The sequence below is a fragment of the Pteropus alecto genome, unplaced genomic scaffold (genome assembly GCF_000325575.1).
Source record: "Pteropus alecto unplaced genomic scaffold, ASM32557v1 scaffold131, whole genome shotgun sequence".
NCBI classification, from domain to species: domain Eukaryota; kingdom Metazoa; phylum Chordata; class Mammalia; order Chiroptera; family Pteropodidae; genus Pteropus; species Pteropus alecto.
In genome coordinates, this window is record NW_006434709.1 from 9088403 (window position 1) to 9100279 (window position 11877).

Here is an 11877-nt window from a genome sequence, read left to right on the forward strand (position 1 = left end):
TCCCCCTCCCTAAAGCTTAAGGTGGTGCCAAGGTATTGGAGGAGGATCAGTTTAGTTGTTTTTCTTCTCATTCTCCTTTCTCTGTGAATCTACCTGGGGTTTAATGCCAATGCCCAAGCTCCATTTCAATAAGGACACTTTCTTTCAAGGGAGGGGGTGGTGGTTTACATTGTAGCTGTATTTTTTAAGCTAAAAATTTCCGATTACAAAAGTAAATGATGTTTGTTGAGAGAGAGAGAGAGAGAGAGAGAGAGAGAGAGAGAATCTGTTCCTCCCTTTTATCCCTAACTCCCATTTTATTCCTCAGGTATTAACAGCTAGGAATCTCTCCTCTCAGAATGTTTTTAATATACCCCCAACTGCATGTAAACGTGTACCAGAGGAATTGTTTTTATTGTTTTTTAATTTTGAAAAAAAAGGGGTATCATGCTGTACATGTTGTTCTGCTCCTTGATTTTTCAAACCTAAAAATCATGAACATCCTTCCATGGCAGTAAAAGTTATGGACTGAATTGTAGCCCTCCCACCCCCAAATTTCACATGTTGAAGTCCTAACTACCAATACCTCAAAAAGTGACTGTATTTGGAGATAGGATCTTAAAAGACATAAATAAGTTTACGTGAGGTCATTTATTAGTGTGGCCCCATATAGATGGGTAGAGAGAGAAAAGCATAGGGAGAAAATAGCCATCTACAAGCCAAGGAGAGAGGCCTCAGAAGAAACCAACTCTGCTGACACCCTGTCTCAGAATTCTAGCCTCTAGAACTGTGAGAAAAAAATTCTGTGGTTTAAGCCATCTACCCAGTCTGTGGTACTTTCTTATGGCAGCCCTAGCAAACCAATACAGTAATTATTCACTTAACTTTGTTCTTTTTAATAGTAACATGGCATTCTTTGTCATAGATAATATATAATGTATCATCAAAATATATTTAACTATTTCCCTATTGTCTCAAATTTGTTTATATTGTAAATAATGCTATAATAAACTTCCTTATATATACATCTTCTATACTTGTGTCATGAGTCATTGAATAGATTCCTGATGATGGGATTACTATGACAAAGGGTATGTATATTTTAAAATAAAATTTATATATTCCAAATTGTCCTTTATGAAGGTTATACCAATTTATACTCCAACCAACAATTTGTATGGAATGGTCTGTTTCCTCAAACCCTCACAAATGCTAGATATTAAAAATGCTTTTTATAATTATTATAAAAATTATAAATGTACAGAAATGCAGAGAGAATAGTATAACGAACATATCTATGACCTAGATTTAATGATTATTTTAGCATTTTGTCATATGTTTCACCTTTTTTTTGTTGAACTATTAAATACTGATATCATGGCATTTTACTCCTAAATATTTTGATATGTATATCTAAATAAGAACACTATCCTACATAATCGCAATAATATCGACACACCCCTACTTGTTCCCAAAATGTCTTTTGCAGCAAGTTTGTTTAGTATTAAGATCCAATCAAGAACCATGATTGCATTTAACTGTTGGGTGTCTGAAGCTTTTTAATCTAGAATGGACACTCCCTTTCCTGTCCCTCCTCATCTCCCTCTCACACCCACCCCAGCTTTTTATTTTTTCTATGATATTGACTTGCAAAGACCAGGATAATTATTCTCTAGAATGTCCCATTTTCTGAATTTTCCCGATAGCTTCCTTGTGTTGTCATTTAACAATCACCCTCATATTTTCTATTATTGGACCTTGGATCTAAAATCTTAATTAGATTAAGGCTAAACACAGCATCACACCTGGAGTCACATAATGAAGCTCTGGTTATCTTATTAGTGATGATGTTAAGATTGACCACTGGGTTCATGTGGTGACAGTCGTCTTGGAACTAGCTGGCAACCTGCGGGGTGATAACTTTGGCACCAGGTGAATATCCAGCTCTCCATCATTTTACCTAATGATTTCAACATTCATTGATAATTCTTGGCTTAATAATTTCCTTAGGGTTTGTAAATTGTGGTTTTCCAGTCCTGTACACATTTATAGCTGGCATTTTTCTAGAAGGAAGGGCTTTTCCTCATTGACTAGCACTATTAGGTTACACAGAGATGCAATTCCTACTGCAAAGGAAAAATAAGAATAAGAACTTGGTAAAAAAAATGGCCACCTGCAAAGAAGTTATTTATTTCTTTGCTTGTTTTACTCCTCTTACTTAAAAAAGAAAAGTCACATGGACTCATAGTTTTTTTATATAGTTAACACGTTTCAATCAATTATAGTTCATTGTTTTTTTGATGCTAAAATTGTCCCAATATTGGCTAGTAGTTTCCATTGTCAAGCTGGTTCCTCTATTAGTATTTAAAAATTTTTAAAAAATCGATATGATGTTGGAAAGTGATATCTCTTTGTGGGTTTAAATTGCATATCCCTGATCAGTGGAGAAAATGATCATCTTTCACATTTTACTAGCCATTGATATTTCTCACTCTGTAGATTGCATCTTTATATTTTTTGTCCATTTTTATTTTGCCATAACCAAATTTACACCGATTATCAAGACTCATCCCTATAAATGAAATGTTTTCAATGTTTACTGCCAGTCTCTTCTAGCTGAAACTTCCCTATGCTTGAATTTTTTTCTTTTAATCATCTCTTGCTCTAGATCGTGTCTTGGAATAGCTTACTCAGAAGGAGGATACATTTTCTTATTTCTGGCATCTTTGAAAATGCCCTTATATTAAATCATATTTCCTTCAAAGCTTGCTAGAAGTTGCTTTATTGTTACCCTATGAGTCTTAGACACTTGTGAGATTCTTATTTTAAAGTTTAAAAGTTCTCCCCAAATAGCTCTTTGTATGACAAGCTTTTCCAAAAACATGTCTAGAACAAAATAAACATTCTAAAATTTTTTTCTGAGTATTTAAAAAATATTAGTAAGTCCCTTTTGTTTTCTACTTTTAAAATCATTATTGCTTCCATTCCATCAATTAGCTTTTTTTTTTTTTTTAAGTTTATTTAGGTAAACAGAATTACAACTTGGGAGAGTGTGAGAAGGTTAGTGCAAGTAATTCAGGAAAAAACTATCTTAAAAATTATTATTTTATCTTTTTAAGATCTACTGGGTTGTTTATTTGTCTGTAGGACAAGTAGGGACCATACCTGTCTTACCAGCTCATCTGAGAACTTAATGCATGTATTCAATATTTATTGAATGAATTTATTTCAAATATTAATCTCTCATATCTTTCTTTATCGCATTATCTCTTCATCTTTTTTTTTGCCCCAATTCATAAGCTATATCTCTATTTTGCCTTCTCCCTCTAACTTAATATTCTGATGTGTCTGAAGGTTTTAAAAGTATTCCACTGAGACTCTTTCATTTCTGGACAACCTTTCATTCACTCAAGGCATTTCCTTTACCTGGAAGACTGTTGCAGCATGGTATTGTCCACACTGGTCCTTAGCAGAGTACGACAGATGCTTTTTAAAGAATACATAGAAGAGTATGGTACTTCAGGTAAGATCATCCAAAATGACCTTGGGAGCTAATGCTGGGGTTACCCACATATCAGTGCTGAAGGAGACTAGGATCTCCCCTTCTGTTGCCAGGAGAGAGTATGCCCAAATTTAGCTTCCCAGGATGGCTTTCTGCCCCTGGAAAAAGGTGCTGCAATCTCCCAATGGCCCCTAAGATCCCTGGGTGTTGGGAAACTGATACCTAAATTCAGTCACCTTGGTTTTACATTCTGACAAGGCTGCTTTTTCACGATTTTACTCTAAGAAGGTATCATCTCAGGGCACATATCCCTCTGCTAGAACACACAGAGCACCTAGCCAAAGCATCTTTCTCTCTGGGATGATGGGAAGACCCGAGACTAAGCCATTTTCTCCTTCTTGTAAGTTTCCTTAACTCAAGCTGAATGCCACATGGAATTTGTCCCAAGACTTGTTGCATGATAGTTGGCAACTATGCTGGGACTTCCTACCTACTCTGAACAACAAAAATAGAATGGGTGAATTTGCTCTCAATGGATTCATGTCCAGTCTTGCTCAGTTGATTTTGAACAAATAGAAGTCAGATGTTACAGACTGCATGTTTGTGTTCTCCCCACCACCAAATTCATATTTTGGAATTCTAATCTGGAGGTGGGGCCTTTGGGAGATAATTAGTTCATAGAGTTCATGATGGAATTAGTGCCTTTATAAGGTTAGACACGAAGAGCTTTCTTCTCTTTTTACTTTCTGCCTATGTGGCTACAACTAGAAAGGGGTCGCCAACCTCCAGGTTGCAGACTGGTACTGGTCCGTGGCCTGTTAGGAACTGGGCCGCACAACAGGAGATGAGCAGCAGGTGAAGGAGCGAAGCTTTATCTGTATTTGCAGCCACTCCCCAGTGCTAGCTAGCATCACTGCCTCAGCTCCACCTCAGATCATCAGGCATTAGATTCTCATAGGAACACTGGTCCCTGGTGCCAAAAAAGGCTGGAGACCGCTGGACTAGAAGATAGTCATTGCAATGTAGGAAGAAGGCTCTCACCAGACACCAAATTTGTCTGGCACCCTGATCTTGGAATTCCCAGCCTCCAGATTGTGAGAAATATATTTCTGTGGTTTAAGTTACCCTATCTATGGTATGTTGTTACAGCAGCTTGAACTAAGACAGGTCCCCAACAAAATTTTAATAGTAGGACATCAGATCCAAATGAAATAAAGAGGAAAAAATGCCGACAGCAATGACATTTCAGAAATGTAATAACATTTTGTTATAGAATTATGGGGGAGGAGCAGAGTAGAATCAGAGAGGTGAAGCCACATCTCTATCAGTGTGTGTAAGTTCTCTGGGAAAAGGACCTTACTCTTTAAGGCTTTATACTTGGGTGGCTAGTTTGTTCCCCACTGAGGCCTCAGCCCATCACTGACAGTGTTGAAAAGGGAGGGGCACTCAAGTGTTGCAATTCCTAACAGGACTCTCAACCCGCTTTTCCTTTAGCCGTCTTTGACAGAGTGGCCTATACCACTCCACGTTAGGGTGTCAGAGGGCACCTTCTAGCATCTCTTGCTTATACCCATAATTTTTTTGTCTCCTCTTAGAAGGATTGCCTTCCGTGGTTTGGTTTTATTTTGCTACCCAGTTCATTCAGCACAAATTGTCAGTGTTTCTAATGTGAAATTTCTATTTCTGATGAAGTTATTTCATTTGTATAATTTACTGCTTTTTTGAAAAATATGAATTTGGTACAAAGGAAGGGCAGGGCGAGTGCCTGTTCATTTTTTCTTTATCTAGAATAATATGTAAAGTCCTGGACATGTTTTAAGCAATTTAAGAACCCATTGATTATAGGAGTTTGCCCCTGAGAGCAACTCCAATTCTGAGAACCCGGATTTTGATGGTTTATGTTTTTCGTTGAGGCCTCCTGCATCTCTGAGTATTTTCTTGCATTAAAAAACCTGCTACTTCATTGGAAGAGCCTTTGCTCTGTGCACTTATATGCGTTCAACCAAGCAAGGTAGCAATCAACAGCTTTCTTGGGAGGCGTCTTAACTGCCTGAAGTTAGAGAACTCAGCAACCGCTTCCAACTGTTTCTTCTCTACACGTTTGGAAGAACAGAAAAAGTCTTTACACCAATTTAAAAACTTTTTTCCAGAGCTTGGGGAATTAACATACAAACTCGGTGGACAGAGCAAACAGGTTCCCTGCTTCCCTCCAAATCGAAGCCAAGATTAATCATGGTATTCACCTGTTCCTGAAACAGGCTGGGTAATGGATCCTGGCTGTGCGCCCCCACAAGCAGCTCTAATCCCACAGTTCTCTGTGGACTCACTGGCTTTGATCAACTCATTCCCTCTCAGCAGGCCAACACGGTAGCCACAGGACACGAGTGCTTAGTTTACAATCATGTTAATTTTGCTTTTTGTTTGTCTTTAGCAGTTGGAGATTAATGAGTAAAAAGTGTGTTTAAATTTTCAACCAGACTTCTTCTAATCACTTGGCCGCACCATTGCTGGCAGTTTTATTGCTTTGATTTCCTGAATCAATCAGGTATATAGTTTCCTTGTCCAATATTGGTTATGGTGCAAGAAAAGACAGTTCTACTAGGAATAGTTGCTGCCGCTCTGCATTCCATGAAAGGCTATTGTGAAAATACTTTTTAGCACCTTTGTAATGACTTTATAGGATTTTGTTGCTGAATGAATCCCTGGCATTTTTAATAAATCAGAGACATTTCCAAAGTATTTTATAAAAGGTGTTGCTATTTTTCATAGCTCAAGGATGAAATTAGCCTATATCTTTTGGGACAGAGAAGATTAATTGAGAATTGGAGTAAATTCATTAGACGATGAGGTCGTTGCTACTCCAACTCCTAATTCTGTCTTCTGAATAAAGGAAAACAAACGCTATTTCATTGAAAGTTTTCTTCAGTTTGTGCTTCTGGGCATGTAGGTAAACCAGCTAGGCCTCAATTCCTTCTCAAAGAGGCTTCATACCAAAGAAATCCCTCTCAGGTTTATCATATCGTAATGGAGATTTTGAATACACACTGCCACTGAGTATGCATTGGTCCTGGCAGTAAGGGATAAGGGTAGCTTTGCTTTAACATAGTAATGATCTTTCTAAGGTGCAAACCCGATGGTGATATTTCTTGAATTAATGTTCTTTAATGTTCCCTATATCCTCCGGATCATGCTCCAACAAGGTTATAGAGTCATCTCTCCACTGTGAGTTCCTTATTCCTTTATCACTGTGCTCTTGACACAGGAGGAGGCCCTCACTGAGGAGATGTTTGAGGCACTGAGGAAAGAATTTCATCTTGGCACATTGGCAAAGGGTGCCTTCAGGGGTCTGTCCAGTTGTCTCACGTGCACAATGGCATTTCTCAGGACCTCTAGCCTAGGTGACATGTGATACCTATTTCTCAAGCCCATGGGGGCTCTTCCTTACCCTGAAAAACTCTAGGGAAGATATGTGAGAGATTGGCCTTAGGAGTGAGTTTGTGAGACTCCATTATGTGGCTGTACATGAAGGACAATGAAGTAAAGATTGGGCACTATGCTACTGGAGGTAGAGATAGGAAAGGAGGTGTGGGATCTAATGTAGACAGACTGGAGAGATGACTGTAAGCTGGCTGTGGGACTTGTTGGATGCTGCTGTGGCAGGTTGCATTTTCTAAAGAAGGCCTCACCAATATATATCTGATCCACATGTTCTCCTTACAATGTGAGTTGACACTCCTCCATTAAGAGATGGGCCTATGTTCCCAACTTTTGAACCTGAGTGGGCTTTTCTAACCACTTCAACCAATAGTATGGTGGAATGATGCTGTGTGACTTCTAAGGGTAGATCATGAAAGTTAACACAGCTTCCTTGCGCCTCTCTCTCTCGGGACACATGCCTTTGGAACCCTGAGCTGCTACATAAGAAGTCCTACTATCCTGAAGCTGCCATGCTATAGATATGATACAGAGGGGAAAGTTTGTGGAGCATCCACAAGGTGTTCTGGTAGCCAGATGTTAGAGTCACCCCAGCCTGGAGATATGAGTGAGGAAGCCTTTGAGATAATTCCAATTCCCACCAATCTGACTTGTAGCCTCATGAGAGACCTTGAGCAGAACTGCCCAGCTGAGCTGCTCTAGAATTCTTGACACATAAATACTGTAAGAGATAAAAATGATTATTGTTCTAAGCCTTTAAGTTTTTGTGATTTGATACATAGCCATAGTGTCTGGAAAAGGGATCCTAAAATAGTTACCAAAATTGACCATAATCTAGGCATAAATTAAACCAAATTATGTTTGGGATTTTTTTTTAACTATTTGGGGTAACTGCAATTTAGTCTTTTAATAAGTACCTAGCAAAGACCATAGCAATCGTGTATGACCAGTTTGGGTTTATTCTGGAAAATCAAGGTTGATTTAACATTAAAACATTAATCAATGCAATTAATTATATTTACAGAATAAAGGGAGATATTATCAATTTAATACAAAAAAAAAGGCCTTTGGTAAAATTCTACATATATTTAAGATAGAAAAAAAAGTCTAGTTCTGATGGATAGAAAGGATCTTCCCTAACCTGATCTATAGCAAATATCATATTAAAAGTATAATATCAAAACCTTTTTCCCTGAAGTTGGAAACAAGACAAGGATATCCCCTATCACTATTTTTATTTAATATTGTCCTAGCCAGTACAAAAGGCAAGAAATAAAATAAAATGTGTAAGGCTTAGAAGAGAAGAAAAAACTGTCATTATATGCAACTGACATACTTGTATATATAGACAATTCACGAATAATCTACCAATTTCTATATACCATCAACAATCAGATTAAAAATATCATTAAAATAGCATTAAAAAAAAACCCACCCTGAAACACAACACATAAAATAGGGAAAATAAGTAACTTTCCAGTTGAGAAACCTGGCAGATAACACTTCAACTAAATAAGCAAAGCTCACATTACCAGCAAATGGAAAAACTGATGTTATGTACAGCATGATATGGTGTACCAAGAAAGATACAATATCACGTTTTTGGTTTTTCCTGCCCAAAATGCATAACCTACATCTAATCATGAGGAAATATCAGACAAACTCAATTCAAGGACATTCTACAAACTGGCCTGCAATCTTAAAAAGTATCAAAACAAAAAAAGGTGGAAGAACTGTTCCAGAGCGAAGAATACCAAAGAGATATGACAACTAAGTGCAATATATGGTCCTAGATTGGATCCTGGACAAGTTGAAAAACTAAAAACACCTTTTTATTTTTTATTTTTTGCTAGAGGGGACATTAGTGAAAAAAATTGATGAAATTTAAATAAGGAATACAGATTAGATAATAGTACTCTATCAATGTTCCTTTCCTGATTTTGATATGTGTACTGTGGTTATGTAAGAATATCATTCCTTTTACAAAATACAGATTAAACTATTTAGAGGTAAAATGAAACCATGTCTGCAATTTCTTCTTAAATGTGTAAATGGAGGAAAATACTATGTTCGCGGACTAGAATACATTTCTCCTTAAATTGATCTAAATATTCATGCAGCTCTAATAAAAATCTGTTTCCTTGTTTTGGTGGGTTTTGACAAGATGATTTAAAAATTTCTGTGGAAATGCAATAAGCCAAAAATAGTTAAGACAATTTTGAAAAAGAACAAGTAGAAGCACCTGCTACTGAGTATCAAAACTTATAAATCTATAATTATTAAGACAGCATAGTACTGTGCAAGGATAGATAAACAGACCAATTGGACAGAATAGAGTAACTGGCAACAGATACGCACATGGACATTTAATTTATGATCAAGGTGACACTTCAGAGCAGTGGAGAAAGATGATATTTTCAATAAATAGTATTAGTACCATTGGATATCCATATGGAAAAAAATGAAGACTATCATATCATATAGAAAATTAAATTCCAGGAAATTACAGATCTAAATGTATGAAACAATCTTTCTGATTAGAAAATTATGAAAAAGATTTCTTAAACAGGACACAAAAAGTACATTAACCATGAAGGAAGAGATTGATACATTGGACTAAGCTAACTATAACAATAGACACCATTAAGACAGTAAAAAGGCCAGCCATCGGATTAACACCCAGAATATATAAAGAACTCTTTCAAATTAGTAAGACGAATAGACAAGCTATTTTAAAAAAATGGGCAAAAGATAATGAAGAGATTTCATAAAATGACTACTAATAAATGAATAAGCACTCAAACTCATTAGTAATCAAGGAAATTAAAATGAAAACAATAATAAAATGCATTGTATACTCCTACTGGAATGACTAAAATTACCAAGACTAACAATACCAATTATTGGTGAGGATGTGGAGCTAGTGGAAATTCTCATACACTGATATTGGGGATAAAAATTGGTATGACTAATTGGAAAACCATTTAGCAGTATATCCAATTGAAATATATGCACCCTAAGATCTAGCAGTTTCACTCCTAAATATATGCCCTGAAGAAATGTCTTCACATATATCCCAAAGGAAATGTTCAGAAATATTATTTATATTAGTCTCAAACTGGATATAACCCAAAAGTAGAATCAATAAATAAATTGTGGTGTAGTCATACAACTGAACACCATTGGCAATAAAAATGAATGAACCGCAACTATATTCAACCACTTGGATGAGTTTCTCAAACATGTTAAGTAAGACACAAAAGAACACGTGTTATGATTCATTTACATACAATTCAAAAATAGGCAAAACCAATCCTTTAAGAAATTTTACTTTTTATTGAATTATAACATAAATATAGAAAATGCACACAACTTAAACGTAGAGGATCATTTTTAAATATGTAAGTACTCATGATAACCATCATTCAGATCAAGATGTGTATCATTTTGAATATCCCAGCAGATGTGTCCCCCTCCCAGATGATAATTCCCAACATAACCACTATTCTGACCAATTTTTACCATAAATTAGTTTTTCATGGATTATTATTTCTGACTGTTAGTTACACAGATGTGGTCACTTTTTATTACTTATCTACCAGTACACTTACAATTTTTGTGCTTTTCTATATGCATGTTATATTTCAATAAAATTTTAAAAAATCAAATGATTCTATGACCTATGGCCCCTCAAATCCTGCAGAAGGACTGTAGAATTTTATTCAGGCATTTTCTCAGCTCTAGCTTCTTCCTTTTCTGATACCACAGGCATACTTCATGATTTTATGGCTATTATCACTTTATGAGTCTGTCTAAACTAAAGACTCACATTAAAATAGAAAGGGAGAATAACATTTAAAAATTACTGAATTATAAAAGTCATCGTTTCTTTGTGAGAAGAGCTGATGAATACATGAACTATTTTTTCTCCCTTAGTTTCCCTGGTCTTCTAAGGAACAACCTGAAAGGCATGCTGAAGAGGTGGGGAAAGGGGCTTGACAATGAGCAAACAAAAGCATCTGGTTTGAACCCAATGTCTACCTGAATTCTCTATCTCCCTGTCAGTCCCGTTCGAATTAAGGTTAGGACCCCAAGTCTGGTCTTCAACACTAAAGCCTGACACTAACATCCCAGTGTAGAATCTCTTATTATGTCCAGTGAAATTCATGTCAAGAGTTCATTAGCTTCATGCTGGGACTATGTATAATTCTATCTGCTATTTTCTAAGAAAACTTATAGGAGGAGTGGATATCAATAATTATTGAAACTATGGAGTTCACTTTTTGTTGTCTGATCTCTTCCCGCACCCTCCTCATGTAGCACAACCTTCCTATTAAGATAATGTCAAGCTGTTGTTATGACAGTGTTAAAGGACATTAGTTTTTATCTGTTATTTCCAGTTTAACCTCCATTTCATAAAGCTACCACAAAATGAATTGATGGCTTTAAAATAATAATCACTTTTATGAAACAATTAGTTTGAGACATTGTGTTTCTGCTATTAGGTGAACATCAAGAAGACTTTTATGTTTGAAAAAATTAGAAGCTGTTAATTGCACTCAAATTATGAATCTCTCCTGAGGAAAGTACTTTGCAGACTAGAATTATTAGTCCCACTTTGTAAATGAAAAGGCAAGCATTGAAGAAATTAAGTGCTCTGTGTAAAATTAGAACCTGGAATGAGACTCAGGATTTCTGGTTCTTCTTCCTGTACCAAATCAACTGACCATGGGCAACTTCTAGAATTTAGCCAAGAATAAAAGATTTGTCAAGATTACCTTAATAAATCATTGTGCAATAGTAAAAAAGAATCTCTAAGCTATGGAATCCTCTTTCACCTTAAACTTATGAAATCATATTTAAGTAAGATATGAAATCTTACATGGATGTTGTGTTACTTGATATAGGAGTGAAATTGTGAAGTGGCAAAGTTGACATTGTGCTGTGATTTCATGTTCACA